Raw genomic sequence first — 25,155 nt, forward strand, 5'->3', positions numbered from 1 at the left:
CTCTTCAGGCATTGGCCCTCTTTTACTGTTAGTGGGGGCATTTTCATGACCACATGATCACACCCGTCTAAAAAGAGGTGCCATCGGTTGTGCAATACGACATCCATGCACACATCTACCTACTTCAGGTTTCCATAGGACTCATCCTCTGCTGACATCATCTGTCACTTTCAGAAGCCTCTGCTTAGGATGACCAGATGATCAATGTCACAGGGACACAGCTTCTCCAGTACATGTTTTGATTTAAAGTAGTGCATTCTGGGAGTTGTAGTCATGGTTAGACAAATTGGAAAAAGATACCTGATAACTGATATGTACTGACAAAGTCCAGAAAGGGTGCCTCTGTGACTGGTCACTTTACCTCTGACGACCCCTGACACAAGATGTCCTGCACCAAAACCTTTCACACCTGGCCCGGTGGCCTAATGGATAAGGCATCAGCCTCTGGAGCTGGGGATTGTGGCTTCAAGTCCCACCTGGGTCGCGTGAGGAGCTGTGTTCTATATCCCTGGAAAATAGGACCAGATGTAAGCTTGTGATATTTATAGAAAATTACGTTTATCAAATTATCTTCAGAGGGTCCATCTTTGTTATACAAACGCTGCCATTTTATGAGTTCTATGTAAGGAGCTGCCTTCCGGCACCTACCACCAGCTGGATGGATGCAAATTTGTTTGATGCCTGTTGACCTACCTAAAGGGGCTTTACTAGCAGGCAAGTTGTCCCAGCAGCAGCCCAAGCCACCATAGGGGACATGGTTCTTAGCACCACGAGCTGCGAGCACGACTGCTGTGCCCACAGAACCCCCTGCACAGACCCAGTAGTGCCAATGTTACAGTTAATCACCCCCCACCTGCCTGTGGGCGCCACCCACTCTTTTCTAGATCTTTACGTTTGTGCATCTGAAATATGAAAGGTTTTTTTATCTCTTTATCTGATTCGTGCGCGTTCATTATTAGATTGAGCGTAAGTGTACGGCCTCTTGTATGCTTTAGTATACTTATATGTGGGCTTAAAGAGATTTCATTTTCTGGTTTCAGTGTCATTTAAAAATAGTTCCTTTGATAGTGGTCAATCATGCCTATTAGTCCCTCCTTTTTCTCTTTGGGAGCAGACACCAACTAGTGTATAATTATGCTTTGTCCTGTGTATCTTGTCTTTAGGGGACTGCTTTTTTATGTTGTTTCCTGTTTGTGTTCAGGGAAGCGTCTCAAAGCATTCTTGATCTTAGTTTAGCTGTAAACAAGCCTATTGCATAAAGCCACTCGGCATACATGTGAGTATTTTTAGGGGGATTTTTTTTTCTAAAATTATTGCATTCGGCTGACGAGACAGCTAAAGCTGCCAGTAGGGTAGGTTTCTTTTAATGCAAAGATATGTTCATAGCATGGCTGTGCGTGAACCCTCTTATCTTTTGGTATTTTCGGCTGCCTCCCCCCAGATACAGCATGGGACAGTAGGTCACCCTCTTCAGGCATTGGCCCTCTTTTACTGTTAGTGGGGGTATTTTCATGACCACATGATCACACCCGTCTAAAAAGAGGTGCCAGCGGTTGTGCAATACGACATCCATGCACACATCTATCTACTTCAGGTTTCCATAGGACTCGTCCTCTGCTGACATCATCTGTCACTTTCAGAAGCCTCTGCTTAGGATGACCAGAGGCTCAATGTCACAGGGACACGGCTTTTCCAGTTCATGTTTTGATTTAAAGTAGTGCGTTCTGGGAGTTGTAGTCATGGTTAGACAAATTGGAACAAGATACCTGATAACTGATATGTACTGACAAAGTCCAGAAAGGGTGCCTCTGTGACTGGTCACTTTAGCTCTGACGACCCCTGGCACGAGATGTCCTGCACCAAAACATTTCACAACTGGCCCAGTGGCCTAATGGATAAGGGGTCAGCCTCCGGAGCTGGGGATTGTGGGTTCAAGTCCCACCTGGTTCGCGATAGGAGCTGTTTTTTATATCCCAGGAAAATAGGACCAGATGCAAGCTTGTGATATTTATAGAAAATTACGTTCATCAAATTATCTTCAGAGGGTTTGTCTTTGTTATATGAACGCCACCATTTTATGAGTTCTATGTAAGGAGCTGACTTCCGGCACCTACCACCAGCTGGATGGATGCAAGTTTGTCTGATGCCCGTTGACCTACCTAAAAGGGCTTTACCAGCAGGCAAGTTGTCCCAGCAGCAGCCCAAGCACCATAGGGGACATGGTTCTTAGCACCACGAGCTGCGAGCACGACTGCTGTGCCCACAGAACCCCCTGCACAGACCCTGTAGTGCCAATGTTACAGTTAATCACCCCCCACTTGCCTGTGGGCGCCACCCACTCTTTTCTAGATCTTTACGTTTGTGCATCTGAAATATGAAAGGTTTTCTTATCTCTTTATCTGATTCGTGCTCGTTCATTTTTAGGTTGAGCATAAGTGTACGGCCTCTTGTATACTTTAGTATACTTATATGTGGGCTTACAGAGATTCATTTTCTGGTTTCAGTGTCATTTAAAAATAGTTCCTTTGATAGTGGTCAATCATGCCTATTAGTCCCTCCTTTTTCTCTTTGGGAGCAGGCACCAACTACTGTATAATTATGCTTTGTCCTGAGTATCTTGTCTTTAGGGGACTGCTTTTTTATGTTGTTTCCTGTTTGTGTTCAGGGAAGCTTCTCTAAGCATTCTTGATCTTAGTTTAGCTGTAAACAAGGCTATTATCTTGGTCACCTTTGGTTTTGTGGGCTCTCTGCACCCTCTCTAAGCTGCTTAGTTAATTTTCTCTAGTCTATTGAGTGTGGCTGCTGAGCAAGAACAGAGGTTCACTTGTTGATTTTAGTTAAGTACTTGTTTTAACTCTGGGAAGGTATTGGAGACCTTTAATGAGTAACAGCTACATTACAGAAGGGCATATTCATTTTTTGGTGGCACGGGGAGATTAAGTGATGTTGAGCTGACGCTGTGACTCAAACCCTGGTCCTTGATTCTAAAGTCTGCAGTTCTAGACTTTGCACCACACCTTCTCCCTGTTGTACCAGGTTTTTGGACAGTGCGTAAGGCATTCCAGTTCCTTTATTTATTGCAAGGTGGCAGATGGGTTTTATGTTTACATATGGCAGCCGCGCCTTTCTTACGTTCGGCACGGCTCGGCCAACTCCATTTATTATTTATTTAACTACTTATTTTTATTTCGCAAGGGTGTTCTATGGGCCACTGGTGTCCTTTCACATGCTCCTGCTTGAGAGATGAAAGGCCATCCCTGTGGCCTCACTCCAGTCTGCACCACATCGTCTGAAGAGGCAAGCAAGCACACACATCCACCCTACCCCCCTCACATGGCTTTGTTTGCAAACAGTACAGAGCAGCTTCTGCCCACCAACGATGTGCACAACTACGGCGCTAACCGACAATCTCTCGGCTGATGAACCGCCCCCTTGCCAGCTTAGGCGATGTCCTAAAAATTATTGAACGAATAGTCGCCCCGTGCTGTACTGCGGATGTTCCGTCCATTCTACATCCCTTTCCTCCAGACAATGGGACACCGGAATGTACATCCTACGGGTGAGACAGCCAGTAGGGTGTTCTTTATGCAGGCTGGAAGCGAAAAGGATGTAGTAGGAGCACTGGGTCTTTGGGATTTCTTAGTCTGTGAATTAGAAGCGTGAGTGTTGGTGGTACGAGTCGCTATCGTAGCCAGCATCCATACACTCCTGCTCCGGTTCAGCTAGTCATTTGGCATTGTGAATCCTCCTGAATGCCTTGCTCTGGTCGCAGTTTGCTGTAGTTACAAAAAATAGTCATTTTTGGCTACCCATCGGTTGGTGAGTGGAAGACGGTATTGTTACTGAGCATCCGCTTGCAGCAGTAGATTCGATGGAAGAGAAGAACAAGAGAAGAAAACTGCACTGATAGAAAAGAGGAGTTTGTTATATAGTGTCTATGTTTTGAAGAAATTTGGGCCTGATTTAAGGAAAATGGCACTGCACCCAGTGCAGCACCACTTTCCTTGCCCCCCTTAGCGCCCCCCTAATGCTACAATGTATGAGCCCCATCTAAGACACGGTTCACCATGGCGATAGTTAGGGAATTAGAATAAAAAAAATGTACACTAGTTCTAAGCTTTGCAGGATTAGCACCAAAAATGTTGACGCTAATCCTGCAAAGCCCATTGACACCCATTGCAAACAATGGTGTTCCTCCTTTTAGCGCCTGCTTTGAGCAGGGGTTAAAAGTGCCGAAAAATGACGCAAAGAAATCTCCTATATTTCTTGGTGTCATTTTTTTTGTCCCTCTAATGGGGAGCGCCCCCTTTGCACACTTTATGCCTGGCACAAAGGGTTACAAAGTGGCGCAATGCATGTATTGTTCCACTTTGTAAATTTGGCGCTGTGATTTTGTCCTTGTTGGGCCACATGAGCGTAAAAAAAAATATGATGCTCATGTGGTGAAAGGAGGCACTAGGTGCTCGTAAATCTTCCCTTAAATGTTTTCCACAGTCTTTATTTGCCTTGTGTTTCATACTCATGTTTGTTTTGGTCTGTTTTCTTTCTGGTTACGGTGGATCTGTTCATCTCATTATAAACTTGCATGGCTTATCCCTCATGGTATCACCTAGGGTTCCATTTATGATCCGGCATCTTCATATCTGCCACTAGAAGCCTTGTAATTTCTGGGATCTTCATCCAGCCCTGCATTGTTAGCACATAGCAAACAGTGCTCTGTAAATATCAGCTTCAATTTTAAGGTTGGAACCGTACAAAGTGTTGTTGGAATAAGCGCCAGAACTAGTTGTAGGTGTCATGCATTGCATAAAGCCACTCGGCATACATGTGAGTATTTTTAGGGGGATTTTTTTTTCTAAAATTATTGCATGCGGCTGACAAGACAGCTAAAGCTGCCAGTATGGTAGGTTTCTTCTAATGCAAAGGTATGTTCATAGCATGGCTGTGCGTGAGCCCTCCTATCCTTTGGGATTTTCGGCTGCCTCCCCCCAGATACAGCATGGGACAGTAGTTCACCCTCTTCAGGCATTGGCCCTCTTTTACTGTTAGTGGGGGCATTTTCATGACCACATCATCACACCGGTCTAAAAAGAGGTGCCAACGGTTGTGCAATACGACATCCATGCACACATCTACCTACTTCAGGTTTCCACAGGACTCGTCCTCTGCTGACATCATCTGTCACTTTCAGAAGCCTCTGCTTAGGATGACCAGATGCTCAAAGTCACAGGGACACAGTTTTTCCAGTTCATGTTTTGATTTAAAGTAGTGCATTCTGGGAGTTGTAGTCATGGTTAGACAAATTGGAACAAGATACCTGATAACTGATATGTACTGACAAAGTCCAGAAAGGGTGACTCTGTGACTGGTCACTTTACCTCTGATAACCCCTGACACGAGATGTCCTGCACCAAATCCTTTCATAGCAGGCCCAGTGGCCTAATGGATAAGGCATCAGCCTCCCAAGTTGGGTATTGTGGGTTCAAGTCTGGCGTGAGGAGCTGTATTTTATATCCCGGGAAAATAGGACCAGATGCAAGCTTGTGATATTTATAGAAAATGACGTTCATCAAATTATCTTCAGAGGGTCCGTCTTTGTTATACGAACGCCACCAATTTATGAGTTCTATGAAAGGAGCTGCCTTCCAGCACCTACCACCAGCTGGATGGATGCAAGTTTGTCTGATGCCTGTTGACCTACTTAAAGGGGCTTTACCAGCAGGCAAGTTGTCCCAGCAGCAGCCCAAGCCACAATAGGGGACATGGCTCTTAGCACCACGAGCTGCGAGCACGACTGCTGTGCCCACAGAACCCCCTGCACAGACACTGTAGTGCCAATGTTACAGTTAATCACCCCCCACCTGTGTGTGGGCGCCACCCACTCTTTTAGAGTTTTTACGTTTGTGCATCTGAAATATGAAAGGTTTTCTTATCTCTTTATCTGATTCGTACTCGTTCATTTTTAGGTTGAGCGTAAGTGTACGGCCTCTTGTATACTTTAGTATACTTATATGTGGGCTTAAAGAGATTTCATTTTCTGGTTTCAGTGTCATTTAAAAATAGTTCCTTTGATAGTGGTCAATCATGCCTATTAGTCCCTCCTTTTTCTCTTTGGGAGCAGGCACCAACTATTGTATAATTATGCTTTGTCCTGTGTATCTTGTCTTTAGGGGACTGCTTTTTTATGTTGTTTCCTGTTTGTGTTCAGGGAAGCTTCTCAAAGTATTCTTGATCTTAGTTTAGCTGTAAACAAGGCTATAAATCAGGCAGTTATCTTGGTCACCTTTGGTTTTGTGGGCTCTCTGCGCCCTCTCTAAGTAGCCTAGTTAATTTTCTCTAGTCTATTGAGTGTGGCTGCTGAGCAAGAACAGAGGTTCACTTATTGATTTTAGTTAAGTACTTGTTTTAACTCTGGGAAGGTATTGGAGACCTTTAATGAGTAACAGCTACATTACAGAAGGGCATATTCATTTTTTGGTGGCACGGGGAGATTAAGTGATGTTGAGCTGACGCTGTGACTCAAACCCCGGTCCTTGATTCTAAAGTCGGCAGTTCTAGACTTTGCACCACACCTTCTCCCTGTTGTACCAGGTTTTTGGAGAGTGCGTAAGGCATTCCAGTTCCTTTAATTATTGCAAGGTGGCAGATGGGTTTTATGTTTACATATGGCAGCTGCGCCTTTCTTACGTTCGGCACGGCTCGGCCACCTCCATTTATTATTTATTTAACTACTTGTTTTTATTTCGCAAGGGTGTTCTATGGGCCACTGGTGTTCTTTCACATGCTCCTGCTTGAGAGATGAAAGGCCATCCCTGTGGCCTCACTCCAGTCTGCTCCATCTTGTCTGAAGAGGCAAGCAAGCACAGACATCCACCCTACCCCCCTCACATGGCTTTGTTTGCAAACAGTACAGAGAAGCTTTTGCCCACCAACAATGTGGACAACTACAGCGCTAACCGACAATCTCTCGGCCGATGAACCGCCCCCTTGCCAGCTTAGGCGATGCCCTAAAAATTATTGAACGAATATTCGCCCCGTGCTGAACTGCAGATGTTCCGTCCATTCTACATCCCTTTCCTCCAGACAATGGGACACAGGAATGTACATCCTACGGGTGAGGCAGCCAGTGGGGTGTTCTTTATGGCAGGCTGGAAGCGAAAAGGATGCAGTAGGAGCACTGGGTCTTTGGGATTTCTTAGTCTGTGAATTAGAAGCGTGAGTGTTGGTGGTACGAGTCGCTATCGTAGCCAGCATCCATACACTCCTGCTCCGGTTCAGCTAGTCATTTGGCATTGTGAATCCTCCTGAATGCCTTGCTCTGCTCGCAGTTTGCTGTAGTTACAAAAAATTGTAATTTTTGGTTACCCATCGCTTGGTGAGTGGAAGACGGTATTGTTACTGTGCATCCGCTTGCAGCAGTAGATGCGATGGAAGAGAAGAAAACTGCACTGATAGAAAAGAGGAGTTTGTTACATGGTGTCTATGTTTTGAAGAAATTTGGGCCTGATTTAAGGAAAATGGCACTGCACCCAGTGCAGCACCCACTTTCCTTGTCCCCCTTAGCGCCCCCCTAACGCTACAATGTGTGAGCCCCATTTAAGACACGGTCCACCATGGCGATAGTTAGGGAATTAGAATCACATTTTTTTACACTAGTTCTAAGCTTTGCAGGATTAGCAACAAAAATGTTGACGCTAATCCTGCAAAGCCCATTGAGACCCATTGCAAACAATGGTGTTCCTCCTTTTAGCGCCTGCTTTGAGCAGGGGTTAAAAGTGCCGAAAAATGACGCAAAGAAATCTCATAGATTTCTTGGTGTCATTTTTTTGGTCCCTCTAATGGGGAGCGCCCCCTTTGCACACATTATGCCTGGCGCAAAGGGTTACAAAGTGGCGCAATGCATGTATTGTTCCACTTTGTAAATTTGGCCCTGTGATTTTATCCTTGTTGGGCCACATGAGCGTAAAAAAAAATATGATGCTCATGTGGTGAAAGGAAGCACTAGGGGCTCGTAAATCTTCCCTTAAATGTTTTCTACAGTCTTTCTTTGCCTTGTGTTTCATACTCATGTTTGTTTTGGTCTGTTTTCTTTCTGGTTACGGTGGATCTGTTCATCTCATTATAAACTTGCATGGCTTATCCCAGATGGCATCACCAAGGGGTCCATTTATGATCCGGCATCTTCATATCTGCCACTAGAAGCCTTGTCATTTATGGGATCTTCATCCGGCCCTGCATTGTTAGCACATAGCAAACAGTGCTCTGTAAATATCAGCTTCAATTTTAAGGTTGAAACCGTACAAAGTGTTGTTTGAATAAACGCCAGAACTAGTTGTAGGTGTCATGCATTGCAGAAAGCCACTCGGCATACATGTGAGTATTTTTAGCAGGATTTTGTTTTCTAAAATTATTGCATTCAGCTAACGAGACAGCTAAAGCTGCCAGTAGGGTAGGTTTCTTTTAATGCAAAGATATGTTCATAGCATGGCTGTGCGTGAGCCCTCCTATCCTTTGGTATTTTCGGCTGCCTCCCCCCAGATACAGCGTGGGACAGTAGGTCACCCTCTTCATGCATTGGCCATCTTTTACTGTTAGTGGGGGCATTTTCATGACCACATGATCACACCCGTCTAAAAAGAGCTGCCAGCGGTTGTGCAATACTACATCCATGCACACATCTACCTACTTCAGGTTTCCATAGGACTCGTCCTCTGCTGACATCATCTGTCACTTTCAGAAGCCTCTACTTAGGGTGACCAGATGCTCAATGTCACAGGGACACAGCTTTTCCAGTTCATGTTTTGATTTAAAGTAGTGCATTCTGGGAGTTGTAGTCATGGTTAGACAAATTCCAACAAGATATCTGATAACTGATATGTACTGACAAAGTCCGGAAAGGGTGCCTCTGTGACTGGTCACTTTACCTCTGACGACCCCTGACACAAGATGTCCTGCACCAAAACTTTTCACAACTGTCCCAGCCCTCTAATGGATAAGGCATCAGCCTCCGGAGCTGGGGATTGTGGGTTCAAGTCCCTCCTGGGTCGTGTGAGGAGCTGTATTTTATATCCCTGGAAAATAGGACCAGATGCAAGCTTGTGATATTTATAGAAAATTACGTTCATCAAATTATCTTCAGAGGGTCCGTCTTTGTTATACGAATGCCACCATTTTATGAGTTCTATGTAAGGAGCTGCCTTCCGGCACCTACCACCAGCTGGATGGATGCAAGTTTGTCTGATGCCCGTTGACCTACCTAAAGGGGCCTTACCAGCAGGCAAGTTGTCCCAGCAGCAGCCCAAGCCACCATACAGGACATGGTTCTTAGCACCACGAGCTGCGAGCACGACTGCTGTGCCCACAGAACCCCCTGCACAGACCCTGTAGTGCCAATGTTACAGTTAATCACCCCCCACCTGCCTGTGGGCGCCACCCACTCTTTTCTAGATCTTTACGTTTGTGCATCTCAAATATGAAAGGTTTTCTTATCTCTTTATCTGATTCGTGCTCGTTCTTTTTTAGGTTGAGCGTAAGTGTACGGCCTCTTGTATACTTTAGTATACTAATATGTGGGCTTAAAGAGATTTCATTTTCTGGTTTTAGTGTCATTTAAAAATAGTTCCTTTGATAGTGGTCAATCATGCCTATTAGTCCCTCCTTTTTCTCTTTGGGAGCAGGCACCAACTACTGTATAATTCTGCTTTGTCCTGTGTATCTTGTCTTTAGGGGACTGCTTTTTTATGTTGCTTCCTGTTTGTGTTCAGGGAAGCTTCTCAAAGCATTCTTGATATTAGTTTAGCTGTAAACAAGGCTATAAATCAGGCTGTTATCTTGGTCACCTTTGGTTTTGTGGGCTCTCTGCGCCCTCTCTAAGCTGCCTAGTTAATTTTCTCTAGTCTATTGAGTGTGGCTGCTGAGCAAGAACAGAGGTTCACTTGTTGATTTTAGTTAAGTACTTGTTTTAACTCTGGGAAGGTATTGGAGACCTTTAATGAGTAACAGCTACATTACAGAAGGGCATATTCATTTTTTGGTGGCACGGGGAGATTAAGTGATGTTGAGGTGACGCTGTGACTCAAACCCCGGTCCTTGATTCTAAAGTTGGCAGTTCTAGACTTTGCACCACACCTTCTCTTTGTTGTACCAGGTTTTTGGAGAGTGCGTAAGGCATTCCAGTTCCTTTAATTATTGAAAGGTGGCAGATGGGTTTTATGTTTACATATGGCAGCCTTGCCTTTCTTACGTTCGGCACGGCTCGGCCACCTCCATTTCTTATTTATTTAACTACTTGTTTTTATTTCGCAAGGGTGTTCTATGGGCCACTGGTGTCCTTTCACATGCTCCTGCTTGAGAGATGAAAGGCCATCCCTGTGGCCTCACTCCAATCTGCTCCACCTCGTCTGAAGAGGCAAGCAAGCACACACATCCACCCTACCCCCCTCACATGGCTTTGTTTGCAAACAGTACAGAGCAGCTTCTGCCCACCAACTATGTGCACAACTACGGCGCTAACCGACAATCTCTCGGCCGATGAACCGCCCCCTTGCCAGCTCAAGTGATGCCCTAAAAATTATTGAACGAATAGTCGCCCCGTGCTGTACTGCGAATGTTCCGTCCATTCTACATCCCTTTCCTCCAGACAATGGGACACCGGAATGTACATCCTACGGGTGAGGCAGCCAGTGGGGTGTTCTTTATGGCAGGCTGGAAGCGAAAAGGATGTAGTAGGAGCACTGGGTCTTTGGGATTTCTTAGTCTGTGAATTAGAAGCGTGAGTGTTGGTGGTACGAGTCGCTATCGTAGCCAGCATCCATACACTCCTGCTCCGGTTCAGCTAGTCATTTGGCATTGTGAATCCTCCTGAATGCCTTGCTCTGCTCGCAGTTTGCTGTAGTTACAAAAAATAGTCATTTTTGGCTACCCATCGGTTGGTGAGTGGAAGGCGGTATTGTTACTGTGCATCCGCTTGCAGCAGTAGATGCGATGGAAGAGAAGAACAAGAGAAGAAAACTGCACTGATAGAAAAGAGGATTTTGTTACATAGTGTCTATGTTTTGAAGAAATTTGGGCCTGATTTAAGGAAAATGGCACTGCACCCAGTGCAGCACCACTTTCCTTGCCCCCCTTAGCGCCCCCCTAACGCTACAATGTGTGAGCCCTATCTAAGACACGGTCCACCATGGCAATAGTTAGGGAATTAGAATCACATTTTTTTACACTAGTTCTAAGCTTTGCAGGATTAGCAACAAAAATGTTGACGCTAATCCTGCAAAGCCCATTGAGACCCATTGCAAACTATTGTGTTCCTCCTTTTAGCGCCTGCTTTGAGCAGGGGTTAAAAGTGCCGAAAAATGACACAAAGAAATCTCCTAGATTTCTTGGTGTCATTTTTTTGGTCCCTCTAATGGGGAGCGCCCCCTTTGCACGCATTATGCCTGGCGCAAAGGGTTTCAAAGTGGCGCAATGCATGTATTGTTCCACTTTGTAAATTCGGCGCTGTGATTTTGTCCTTGTTGGGCCACACGAGCGTAATAAAAAATATGATGCTCATGTGGTGAAAGGAGGCACTAGGGGCTCGTAAATCTTCCCTTAAATCTTCTCCACAGTCTTTCCTTGCCTTGTGTTTCATACTCATGTTTGTTTTGGTCAGTTTTCTTTCTGGTTACGGTGGATCTGTTCATCTCATTATAAACTTGCATGGCTTATCCCTGATGGCATCACCTAGGGGTCCATTTATGATCCGGCATCTTCATATCTGCCACTAGAAGCCTTGTCATTTATGGGATCTTCATTCAGCCCTTCATTGTTAGCACATAGCAAACAGTGCTCTGTAAATATCAGCTTCAATTTTAAGGTTGAAACCGTACAAAGTGTTGTTGGAATAAGCGCCAGAACTAGTTGTAGGTGTCATGCATTGCATAAAGCCACTCGGCATAGATGTGAGTATTTTTAGGGGGATTTTTTTTTCTAAAATTATTGCATTCGGCTGACGAGACAGCTAAAGCTGCCAGTAGGGTAGGTTTCTTTTAATGCAAAGATATGTTCATAGCATGGCTGTGCGTGAGCCCTCCTTTCCTTTGGTATTTTCGGCTGCCTCCCCCCAGATACAGCATGGGACAGTAGGTCACCCTCTTCAGGCATTGGCCCTCTTTTACTGTTAGTGGGGGCATTTTCATGACCACATGATCACACCCGTCTAAAAAGAGGTGCCAGCGGTTGTGCAATACGACATCCATGCACACATCTACCTACTTCCGGTTTCCATAGGACTCGTCCTCTGCTGACATCATCTGTCACTTTCAGAAGCCTCTGCTTAGGATGACCAGATGCTCAATGTCACAGGGAAACAGCTTTTCCAGTTCATGTTTTGATTTAAAGTAGTGCATTCTGGGAGTTGTAGTCATGGTTAGACAAATTGGAACAAGATACCTGATAACTGATATGTACTGACAAAGTCCAGAAAGGGTGCCTCTGTGACTGGTCACTTTACCTCTGACGACCCCTGACACGAGATGTCCTGCACCAAAACCTTTCACAACTGGCCCAGTGGCCTAATGGATAAGGCATCAGCCTCTGGAGCTGGGGATTGTGGGTTCAAGTCCCACCTTGGTCACGTGAGGAGCTGTATGTTATATCCCTGGAAAATAGGACCAGATGCAAGCTTGTGATATTTATAGAAAATTACGTTCATCAAATTATCTTCAGAGTGTCCGTCTTTGTTACACGAACGCCACCATTTTATGAGTTCTTTGTAAGGAGCTGCCTTCCGGCACCTACCACCAGCTGGATGGATGCAAGTTTGTCTGATGCCCGTTGACCTACCTAAAGGGGCTTTACCAGCAGGCAAGTTGTCCCAGCAGCAGCCCAAGCCACCATAGGGGACATGGTTCTTAGCACCACGAGCTGCGAGCACGAATGCTGTGCCCACAGAACCCCCTGCACAGACCCTGTAGTGCCAATGTTACAGTTAATCACCCCCCACCTGCCTGTGGGCGCCACCCACTCTTTTCTAGATCTTTACGTTTGTGCATCTCAAATATGAAAGGTTTTCTTATCTCTTTATCTGATTCGTGCTCGTTCATTTTTAGGTTGAGCGTAAGTGTACGGCCTCTTGTATACTTTAGTATACTTATATGTGGGCTTAAAGAGATTTCATTTTCTGGTTTCAGTGTCATCTAAAAATAGTTCCTTTGATAGTGGTCAATCATGCCTATTAGTCCCTCCTTTTTCTCTTTGGGAGCAGCTACCAACTTCTGTATAATTATGCTTTGTCTTGTGTATCTTGTCTTTAGGGGACTGCTTTTTTATGTTGTTTCCTGTTTGTGTTCAGGGAAGCGTCTCAAAGCATTCTTGATCTTAGTTTAGCTGTAAACAAGCCTATTGCATAAAGCCACTCGGCATACATGTGAGTATTTTTAGGGGGATTTTTTTTTCTAAAATTATTGCATTCGGCTGACGAGACAGCTAAAGCTGCCAGTAGGGTAGGTTTCTTTTAATGCAAAGATATGTTCATAGCATGGCTGTGCGTGAACCCTCTTATCCTTTGGTATTTTCGGCTGCCTCCCCCCAGATACAGCATGGAACAGTAGGTCACCCTCTTCAGGCATTGGCCCTCTTTTACTGTTAGTGGGGGCATTTTCATGACCACATGATCACACCCATCTAAAAAGAGGTGACAGCGGTTGTGCAATGCAACATCCATGCACACATCTACCTACTTCAGGTTTCCATAGGACTCGTCCTCTGCTGACATCATCTGTCACTTTCACTAGCCTCTGCTTAGGATGACCAGATGCTCAATGTCACAGGGACACAGTTTTTCCAGTTCATGTTTTGATTTAAAGTAGTGCATTCTGGGAGTTGCAGTCATGGTTAGACAAATTGGAACAAGATACCAGATAACTGATATGTACTGACAAAGTCCAGAAAGGGTGCCTCTGTGACTGGTCACTTTACCTCTGACGACCCCTGACACGAGATGTCCTGCACCAAAACCTTTCACAATTGGCCCAGTGGCTTAATGGAGAAAGCATCAGCCTCCTAAGTTTGGGATTGTGAGTTCAAGTCCAACCTGGGTTACGTGAGGAGCTGTGTTTTATATCCCTGGAAAATAGGACCAGATGCAAGTTTGTGATATTTATAGAAAATTACGTTCATCAAATTATCTTCAGAGGGTCCGTCTTTGTTATACGAACACCACCATTTTATGAGTTCTATGTAAGGAGCTGCCTTCCGGCACCTACCACCAGCTGGATGGATGCAAGTTTGTCTGATGCCCGTTGACCTACCTAAAGGGGCTTTACCAGCAGGCAAGTTGTCCCAGCAGCAGCCCAAGCCACCATAGGGGACATGGTTCTTAGCACCACGAGCTGCGAGCACGACTGCTGTGCCCACAGAACCCCCTGCACAGACCCTGTAGTGCCAATGTTACAGTTAATCACCCCCCCACCTGCCTGTGTGCGCCTCCCACTCTTTTCTAGATCTTTACGTTTGTGCATCTGAAATATGAAAGGTTTTCTCATCTCTTTATCTGATTCGTGCTCGTTCATTTTTAGGTTGAGCGTAAGTGTACTGCCTCTTGTATACTTTAGTATACTTGTATGTGGGCTTAAAGAGATTTCATTTGCTGGTTTCAGTGTCATTTAAAAATAGTTCCTTTGATAGTGGTCAATCATGCCTATTAGTCCCTCCTTTTTCTCTTTGGGAGCAGGCACCAACTACTGTATAATTATGCTTTGTCCTGTGTATCTTGTCTTTAGGGGACTGCTTTTTTATGTTGTTTCCTGTTTGTGTTCAGGGAAGCTTCTCAAGGCATTCTTGATCTTAGTTTAGCTGTAAACAAGGATAAAAATCAGGCTGTTATCTTGGTCACCTTTGGTTTTGTGGGCTCTCTGCTCCCTCTCTAAGCTGCCTAGTAAATTTTCTCTAGTCTATTGAGTGTGGCTGCTGAGCAAGAACAGAGGTTCACTTGTTGATTTTAGTTAAGTACTTGTTTTAACTCTGGGAAGGTATTGGAGACCTTTAATGAGTAACAGCTACATTCTAGAAGGGAATATTCATTTTTTGGTGGCACGGGGAGATTAAGTGATGTTGAGCTGCCGCTGTGACTCAAACCTCGGTCCTTGATTCTAAAGTCAGCAGTTCTAGACTTTGCACCACACCTTCTCCCTGTTGTACCATGTTTTTGGAGAGTGCTTAAGGCATTCCAGTTCCTTTAATTATTGCAAGGTGGCAGATGGGTTTTATGTTTACATATGGCAGCCGCGCCTTTCTTACGTTTGGCACGGCTCGGCCACCTCCATTTATTATTTATTTAACTGCTTGTTTTTATTTCGCAAGGGTGTTCTATGGGCCACTGGTGTTCTTTCACATGCTCCTGCTTGAGAGATGAAAGGCCATCCCTGTGGCCTCACTCCAGTCTGCTCCACCTCGTCTGAAGAGGCAAGCAAGCACACACATCCACCCTACACTCCTCACATGGCTTTGTTTGCAAACAGTACAGAGCAGCTTTTGCCCACCAATGATGTGCACAACTACAGCGCTAACCAACAATCTCTCGGCCGATGAACCGCCCCCTTGCCAGCTTAGGCGATGCCCTAAAAATTATTGAATGAATATTCGCCCCGTGCTGTACTGCGGATGTTCCGTCCATTCTACATCCCTTTCCTCCAGACAATGGGACACCGGAATGTACATCCTAAGGGTGAGGCAGCCAGTGGGGTGTTCTTTATGGCAGGCTGGAAGCGAAAAGGATGTAGTAGGAGCACTGGGTCTTTGGGATTTCTTAGTCTGTGAATTAGAAGCGTGAGTGTTGGTGGTACGAGTCGCTATCGTAGCCAGCATCCATACACTCCTGCTCCGGTTCATCCAGTCATTTGGCATTGTGAATCCTCCTGAATGCCTTGCTCTGCTCGCAGTTTGCTGTAGTTACAAAAAATAGTCATTTTTGGCTACCCATCGGTTGGTGAGTGGAAGACGGTATTGTTACTGTGCATCCACTTGCAGCAGCAGATGCGATGGAAGAGAAGAACAAGAGACGAAAACTGCACTGATAGAAAAGAGGAGTTTGTTACATAGTGTCTATGTTTTGAATAAATTTGGGCCTGATTTAAGTAAAATGGCACTGCACCCAGTGCAGCACCACTTTCCTTGCCCCCCTTCGCGCCCCCCTAACGCTACAATGTTTGAGCCCCATTTAAGACACGGTCCACCATGGTGATAGTTAGGGAATTAGAATCACATTTTTTACACTAGTTCTAAGCTTTGCAGGATTAGCAACAAAAATGTTGACGCTAATCCTGCAAAGCCCATTGAGACCCATTGCAAACAATGGTGTTCCTCCTTTTAGCGCCTGCTTTGAGCAGGGGTTAAAAGTGCCGAAAAATGACGCAAAGAAATCTCCTAGATGTCTCGGTGTCATTTTTTTGGTCCCTCTAATGGGGAGCACCCCCTTTGCACACATTATGCCTTGCGCAAAGGGTTACAAAGTGGCGCAATGCATGTATTGTTCCACTTTGTAAATTTGGCGCTGTGATTTTGTCCTTGTTGGGTCACATGAGCGTAAAAAAAAATATGATGCTCATGTGGTGAAAGGAGGCACTAGGGGCTCATAAATCTTCCCTTAAATGTTTTCCACAGTCTTTCTTTGCCTTGTGTTTCATACTCATGTTTGTTTTGGTCTGTTTTCTTTCTGCTTACGGTGGATCTGTTCATCTCATTATAAACTTGCATGGCTTATCCCTGATGGCATCACCTAGGGGTCCATTTATGATCCAGCATCTTCATATCTGCCACTAGAAGCCTTGTCATTTATGGGATCTTCATCCAGCTCTGCATTGTTAGCACATAGCAAACAGTGCTCTGTAAATATCAGCTTCAATTTTAAGGTTGAAACCGTACAAAGTGTTGTTAGAATAAGCGCCAGAACTAGTTGTAGGTGTCATGCATTGCATAAAGCCACTCAGCATACATGTGAGTATTTTTAGGGGGATTTTTTTTCTAAAATTATTGCATTCGGCTGACGCGACAGCTAAAGCTGGCAGTAGGGTAGGTTTCTTTTAATGCAAAGATATGTTCATAGCATGGCTGTGGGTGGGCCCTCCTATCCTTTGGTATTTTCGGCTCCTCCCCCCAGATACAGCATGGGACAGTAGGTCACCCTCTTCAGGCATTGGCCCTCTTTTACTGTTAGTGGGGGCATTTTCATGACCACATGATCACACCCGTCTAAAAAGAGGTGCCATCGGTTGTGCAATACGACATCCATGCACACATCTACCTTCTTCAGGTTTCCATAGGACTTGTCCTCTGCTGACATCATCTGTCACTTTCAGAAGCCTCTGCTTAGGATGACCAGATGATCAATGTCACAGGGACACAGCTTCTCCAGTACATGTTTTGATTTAAAGTAGTGCATTCTGGGAGTTGTAGTCATGGTTAGACAAATTGGAAAAAGATACCTGATAACTGATATGTACTGACAAAGTCCAGAAAGGGTGCCTCTGTGACTGGTCACTTTACCTCTGACGACCCCTGACACGAGATGTCCTGCACCAAAACCTTTCACACCTGGCCCGGTGGCCTAATGGATAAGGCATCAGCCTCTGGAGCTGGGGATTGTGGCTTCAAGTCCCACCTGGGTCGCGTGAGGAGCTGTGTTCTATATCCCTGGAAAATAGGACCAGATGTAAGCTTGTGATATTTATAGAAAATTACGTTTATCAAATTATCTTCAGAGGGTCCATCTTTGTTATACGAACGCTGCCATTTTATGAGTTCTATGTAAGGAGCTGCCTTCCGGCACCTACCACCAGCTGGATGGATGCAAATTTGTTTGATGCCCGTTGACCTACCTAAACGGGCTTTACTAGCAGGCAAGTTGTCCCAGCAGCAGCCCAAGCCACCATAGGGGACATGGTTCTTAGCACCACGAGCTGCGAGCACGACTGCTGTGCCCACAGAACCCCCTGCACAGACCCTGTAGTGCCAATGTTACAGTTAATCACCCCCCACCTGCCTGTGGGCGCCACCCACTCTTTTCTAGATCTTTACATTTGTGCATCTGAAATATGAAAGGTTTTCTTATCTCTTTATCTGGTTCGTGCGCGTTCATTATTAGATTGAGCGTAAGTGTACGGCCTCTTGTATGCTTTAGTATACTTATATGTGGGCTTAAAGAGATTTCATTTTCTGGTTTCAGTGTCATTTAAAAATAGTTCCTTTGATAGTGGTCAATCATGCCTATTAGTCCCTCCTTTTTCTCTTTGGGAGCAGACACCAACTAGTGTATAATTATGCTTTGTCCTGTGTATCTTGTCTTTAGGGGACTGCTTTTTTATGTTGTTTCCTGTTTGTGTTCAGGGAAGCGTCTCAAAGCATTCTTGATCTTAGTTTAGCTGTAAACAAGCCTATTGCATAAAGCCACTCGGCATACATGTGAGTATTTTTAGGGGGATTTTTTTTTCTAAAATTATTGCATTCGGCTGACGAGACAGCTAAAGCTGCCAGTAGGGTAGGTTTCTTTTAATGCAAAGATATGTTCATAGCATGGCTGTGCGTGAACCCTCTTATCCTTTGGTATTTTCGGCTGCCTCCCCCCAGATACAGCATGGGACAGTAGGTCACCCTCTTCAGGCATTGGCCCTCTTTTACTGTTAGTGGGGGTATTTTCATGACCACATGATCACACCCGTCTAAAAAGAGGTGCCAGCGGTTGTGCAATACGACATCCATGCACACATCTATCTACTTCAGGTTTCCATAGGACTCGTCCTCTGCTGACATCATCTGTCACTTTCAGAAGCCTCTGCTTAGGATGACCAGAGGCTCAATGTCACAGGGACACGGCTTTTCCAGTTCATGTTTTGATTTAAAGTAGTGCGTTCTGGGAGTTGTAGTCATGGTTAGACAAATTGGAACAAGATACCTGATAACTGATATGTACTGACAAAGTCCAGAAAGGGTGCCTCTGTGACTGGTCACTTTAGCTCTGACGACCCCTGACACGAGATGTCCTGCACCAAAACATTTCACAACTGGCCCAGTGGCCTAATGGATAAGGGGTCAGCCTCCGGAGCTGGGGATTGTGGGTTCAAGTCCCACCTGGTTCGCGATAGGAGCTGTTTTTTATATCCCCGGAAAATAGGACCAGATGCAAGCTTGTGATATTTATAGAAAATTACGTTCATCAAATTATCTTCAGAGGGTCCGTCTTTGTTATATGAACGCCACCATTTTATGAGTTCTATGTAAGGAGCTGCCTTCCGGCACCTACCACCAGCTGGATGGATGCAAGTTTGTCTGATGCCCGTTGACCTACCTAAAAGGGCTTTACCAGCAGGCAAGTTGTCCCAGCAGCAGCCCAAGCACCATAGGGGACATGGTTCTTAGCACCACGAGCTGCGAGCACGACTGCTGTGCCCACAGAACCCCCTGCACAGACCCTGTAGTGCTAATGTTACAGTTAATCACCCCCCACTTGCCTGTGGGCGCCACCCACTCTTTTCTAGATCTTTACGTTTGTGCATCTGAAATATGAAAGGTTTTCTTATCTCTTTATCTGATTCGTGCTCGTTCATTTTTAGGTTGAGCATAAGTGTACGGCCTCTTGTATACTTTAGTATACTTATATGTGGGATTACAGAGATTTCATTTTCTGGTTTCAGTGTCATTTAAAAATAGTTCCTTTGATAGTGGTCAATCATGCCTATTAGTCCCTCCTTATCCTCTTTGGGAGCAGGCACCAACTACTGTATAATTATGCTTTGTCCTGAGTATCTTGTCTTTAGGGGACTGCTTTTTTATGTTGTTTCCTGTTTGTGTTCAGGGAAGCTTCTCAAAGCATTCTTGATCTTAGTTTAGCTGTAAACAAGGCTATTATCTTGGTCACCTTTGGTTTTGTGGGCTCTCTGCACCCTCTCTAAGCTGCTTAGTTAATTTTCTCTAGTCTATTGAGTGTGGCTGCTGAGCAAGAACAGAGGTTCACTTGTTGATTTTAGTTAAGTACTTGTTTTAACTCTTGGAAGGTATTGGAGACCTTTAATGAGTAACAGCTACATTACAGAAGGGCATATTCATTTTTTGGTGGCACGGGGAGATTAAGTGATGTTGAGCTGACGCTGTGACTCAAACCCTGGTCCTTGATTCTAAAGTCTGCAGTTCTAGACTTTGCACCACACCTTCTCCCTGTTGTACCAGGTTTTTGGACAGTGCGTAAGTCATTCCAGTTCCTTTAATTATTGCAAGGTGGCAGATGGGTTTTATGTTTATATATGGCAGCCGCGCCTTTCTTACGTTCGGCACGGCTCGGCCAACTCCATTTATTATTTATTTAACTACTTATTTTTATTTCGCAAGGGTGTTCTATGGGCCACTGGTGTCCTTTCACATGCTCCTGCTTGAGAGATGAAAGGCCATCCCTGTGGCCTCACTCCAGTCTGCTCCACATCGTCTGAAGAGGCAAGCAAGCACACACATCCACCCTACCCCCCTCACATGGCTTTGTTTGCAAACAGTACAGAGCAGCTTCTGCCCACCAACGATGTGCACAACTACGGCGCTAACCGACAATCTCTCGGCTGATGAACCGCCCCCTTGCCAGCTTAGGCGATGTCCTAAAAATTATTGAACGAATAGTCGCCCCGTGCTGTACTGCGGATGTTCCGTCCATTCTACATCCCTTTCCTCCAGACAATGGGACACCGGAATGTACATCCTACGGGTGAGGCAGCCAGTGGGGTGTTCTTTATGGCAGGCTGGAAGCGAAAAGGATGTAGTAGGAGCACTGGGTCTTTGGGATTTCTTAGTCTGTGAATTAGAAGCGTGAGTGTTGGTGGTACGAGTCGCTATCGTAGCCAGCATCCATACACTCCTGCTCCGGTTCAGCTAGTCATTTGGCATTGTGAATCCTCCTGAATGCCTTGCTCTGGTCGCAGTTTGCTGTAGTTACAAAAAATAGTCATTTTTGGCTACCCATCGGTTGGTGAGTGGAAGACGGTATTGTTACTGAGCATCCGCTTGCAGCAGTAGATGCGATGGAAGAGAAGAACAAGAGACGAAAACTGCACTGATAGAAAAGAGGAGTTTGTTATATAGTGTCTATGTTTTGAAGAAATTTGGGCCTGATTTAAGGAAAATGGCACTGCACCCAGTGCAGCACCACTTTCCTTGCCCCCCTTAGCGCCCCCCTAATGCTACAATGTATGAGCCCCATCTAAGACACGGTCCACCATGGCGATAGTTAGGGAATTAGAATAAAAAAAATGTACACTAGTTCTAAGCTTTGCAGGATTAGCACCAAAAATGTTGACGCTAATCCTGCAAAGCCCATTGACACCCATTGCAAACAATGGTGTTCCTCCTTTTAGCGCCTGCTTTGAGCAGGGGTTAAAAGTGCCGAAAAATGACGCAAAGAAATCTCCTATATTTCTTGGTGTCATTTTTTTTGTCTCTCTAATGGGGAGCGCCCCCTTTGCACACTTTATGCCTGGCACAAAGGGTTACAAAGTGGCGCAATGCATGTATTGTTCCACTTTGTAAATTTGGCGCTGTGATTTTGTCCTTGTTGGGCCACATGAGCGTAAAAAAAAATATGATGCTCATGTGGTGAAAGGAGGCACTAGGTGCTCGTAAATCTTCCCTTAAATGTTTTCCACAGTCTTTATTTGCCTTGTGTTTCATACTCATGTTTGTTTTGGTCTGTTTTCTTTCTGGTTACGGTGGATCTGTTCATCTCATTATAAACTTGCATGGCTTATCCCTCATGGTATCACCTAGGGTTCCATTTATGATCCGGCATCTTCATATCTGCCACTAGAAGCCTTGTAATTTCTGGGATCTTCATCCAGCCCTGCATTGTTAGCACATAGCAAACAGTGCTCTGTAAATATCAGCTTCAATTTTAAGGTTGGAACCGTACAAAGTGTTGTTGGAATAAGCGCCAGAACTAGTTGTAGGTGTCATGCATTGCATAAAGCCACTCGGCATACATGTGAGTATTTTTAGGGGGATTTTTTTTTCTAAAATTATTGCATTCGGCTGACAAGACAGCTAAAGCTGCCAGTAAGGTAGGTTTCTCTTAATGCAAAGATATATTCATAGCATGGCTGTGCGTGAGCCCTCCTATCCTTTGGTATTTTCGGCTGCCTCCCCTCAGATACAGCATGAGACAGTAGGTCACCCTCTTCAGGCATTGGCCCTCATTTACTGTTAGTGGGGGCATTTTCATGACCACATGATCACACCCGTCTAAAAAGAGGTGCCAGCGGTTGTGCAATACGACATCCATGCACACATCTACCTACTTCAGGTTTCCATACGTCCTCTGCTGACATCATCTGTCACTTTCAGAAGCCTCTGCTTAGGATGACCAGATGCTCAATGTCACAGGGACACAGCTTTCCCAGTTCATGTTTTGATTTAAAGTAGTGCATTCTGGGAGTTGTAGTCATGGTTAGACAAATTGGAACAAGATACCTGATAACTGATATGTACTGACAAAGTCCAGAAAGGGTGCCTCTGTGACTGGTCACTTTACCTCTGACGACCCCTGACACGAGATGTCTTGCACCAAAACCTTTCACAACTGGCCAGGTGGCCTAATGGATAAGGCATCAGTCTCCGGAGCTGGGGATTGTGGGTTCAAGTTGCTTGAAGAGCTGTATTTTATATCCCTGGAAAATAGGAGCAGATGCAAGCTTGTGATATTTATAGAAAATTACGTTCATCAAATTATCTTCAGAGGGTCCGTCTTTGTTTTACAAACGCCACCATTTTATGAGTTCTATGTAAGGAGCTGCCTTCCAGCACCTACTACCAGCTCGATGGATGCAAATTTGTCTGATGCCCGTTGACCTACCTAAAGGGGCTTTACCAGCAGGCAAGTTTTCCCAGCAGCAGCCCAAACCACCATAGGGGACATGGTTCTTAGCACCACGAGCTGCGAGCACGACTGCTGTTCCCACAGAACCCCCTGCACAGACCCTGTAGTGCCAATGTTACAGTTAATCACCCCCCACCTGCCTGTGGGCGCCACCAACTCTTTCTAGATCTTTACGTTTGTACATCTGAAATATGAAAGGTTTTCTTATCTCTTTATCTGATTCGTGCTCGTTAATTTTTAGGTTGAGCGTAAGTGTACGGCCGCTCGTATACTTTAGTATACTTATATGTGGGCTTAAAGAGATTTCATTTTCTGGTTTCAGTGTCATTTAAAAATAGTTCCTTTGATAGTGGTCAATCATGCCTATTAGTCCCTCCTTTTTCTCTTTGGGAGCAGGCACCAACTACTGTATAATTATGCTTTGTCCTGTGTGTCTTGTCTTTAGGGGACTGCTTTTTTATGTTGTTTCCTATTTGTGTTCAGGGAAGCTTCTCAAAGCATTCTTGATCTTAGTTTAGCTGTAAACAAGGCTTTAAATCAGGCCGTTATCTTGGTCACCTTTGGTTTTGTGGGCTCTCAGCGCCCTCTCTAAGTTGCCTAGTTAATTTTCTCTAGTCTATTGAGTGTGGCTGCTGAGCAAGAACAGAGGTTCACTTGTTGATTTTAGTTAAGTACTTGTTTTAAATCTGGGAAGGTATTGGAGACCTTTAATGAGTAACAGCTACATTACAGAAGGGCATATTCATTTTCTGGTGGCACTGGGAGATTAAGTGATGTTGAGCTGACGCTGTGACTCAAACCCCCGTCCTTGATTCTAAAGTCGGCAGTTCGAGACTTTGCACCACACCTTCTCCCTGTTGTACCAGGTTTTTGGAGAGTGCGTAATGCATTCCAGTTCCCTTAATTATTGCAAGGTGGCAGATGGGTTTTATGTTTTCATATGGCAGCCGCGCCTTTCTTACGTTTGGCACTGCTCGGCCACCTCCATTTATTATTTATTTAACTACTTGTTTTTATTTCGCAAGGGTGTTCTATGGGCCACTGGTGTCCTTTCACATGCTCCTGCTTGAGAGATGAAAGGCCATGCCTGTGGCCTCTCTCCAGTCTGCTCCACCTTGTCTGAAGAGGCAAGCAAGCACACACATCCACCCTACCCCCCTCACATGGCTTTGTTTGCAAACAGTACAGAGCAGCCTCTGCCCACCAACGATGTGCACAACTACGGCGCTAACCGACAATCTCTCGGCCGATGAACTGCCCCCTTGCCAGCTTAGGCGATGCCCTAAAAATTATTGAACGAATAGTCGCCCCGTGCTGTACTGCGGATGTTCCGTCCATTCTACATCCCTTTCCTCCAGACAATGGGACACTGGAATGTACATCCTACGGGTGAGGCAGCCAGTGGGGTGTTCTTTATGGCAGGCTGGAAGCGAAAAGGATGTAGTAGGAGCACTGGGTCTTTGGGATTTCTTAGTCTGTGAATTAGAAGCGTGAGTGTTGGTGGTACGAGTCGCTATCGTAGCCAGCATCCATACACTCCTGCTCCAGTTCAGCTAGTCATTTGGCATTGTGAATCCTCCTGAATGCCTTGCTCTGCTCGCAGTTTGCTGTAGTTACAAAAAATAGTCATTTTTGGCTACCCATCGGTTGGTGAGTGGAAGACGGTATTGTTACTGTGTATCCGCTTGCAGCAGTAGATGCGATGGAAGAGAAGAACAAGAGAAGAAAACTGCACTGATAGAAAAGAGGAGTTTGTTACATAGTGTCTATGTTTTGAAGAAATTTGGGCCTGATTTAAGGAAATATCACTGCACCCAGTGCAGCACCACTTTCCTTGCCCCCCTTAGCGCCCACCTAACGCTACAATGTGTAAGCCCCATCTAAGACACGGTCCACCATGGCGATAGTTAGGGAATTACAATCACATTTTTTTACACTAGTTCTAAGCTTTGCAGGATTAGCAACAAAAATGTTGACGCTAATCCTGCAAAGCCCATTGAGACCCATTGCAAACAATGGTGTTCCTCCTTTTAGCGCCTGCTTTGAGCAGGGGTTAAAAGTGCCGAAAAATGACGCAAAGAAATCTCCCAGATTTCTTCTGTCATTTTTTTGGTCTCTCTAATGGGGAGCGCCCCCTTTGCACACATTATGCCTGGCGCAATGGGTTACAAAGTGGCGCAATGCATGTATTGTTCCACTTTGTAAATTTGGCGCTGTGATTGTGTCCTTGTTGGGCCACATGAGCGTAAAAAAAAATATGATGCTCATGTGGTGAA

At 45.1% G+C, this 25,155-nt stretch overlaps 3 non-coding genes across 3 annotated transcripts; all 3 read left to right on the plus strand.

Moving 5' to 3' along the window:
- Positions 1-411: 411 nt before the first annotated feature.
- On the plus strand, positions 412-484 carry TRNAQ-CUG (transfer RNA glutamine (anticodon CUG)). Its single transcript has one exon. It is a non-coding gene; the product is annotated as a tRNA-Gln (tRNA).
- Positions 485-12,540: 12,056 nt separating this feature from the next.
- Positions 12,541-12,613, plus strand: TRNAQ-CUG (transfer RNA glutamine (anticodon CUG)). Its single transcript has one exon. It is a non-coding gene; the product is annotated as a tRNA-Gln (tRNA).
- Positions 12,614-17,570: 4,957 nt separating this feature from the next.
- TRNAQ-CUG (transfer RNA glutamine (anticodon CUG)) lies at positions 17,571-17,643 on the plus strand. The gene has a single exon. It is a non-coding gene; the product is annotated as a tRNA-Gln (tRNA).
- Positions 17,644-25,155: the final 7,512 nt, after the last annotated feature.

The sequence above is a fragment of the Pleurodeles waltl genome, chromosome 9, assembly GCF_031143425.1.
Source record: "Pleurodeles waltl isolate 20211129_DDA chromosome 9, aPleWal1.hap1.20221129, whole genome shotgun sequence".
NCBI classification, from domain to species: Eukaryota; Metazoa; Chordata; class Amphibia; order Caudata; family Salamandridae; genus Pleurodeles; species Pleurodeles waltl.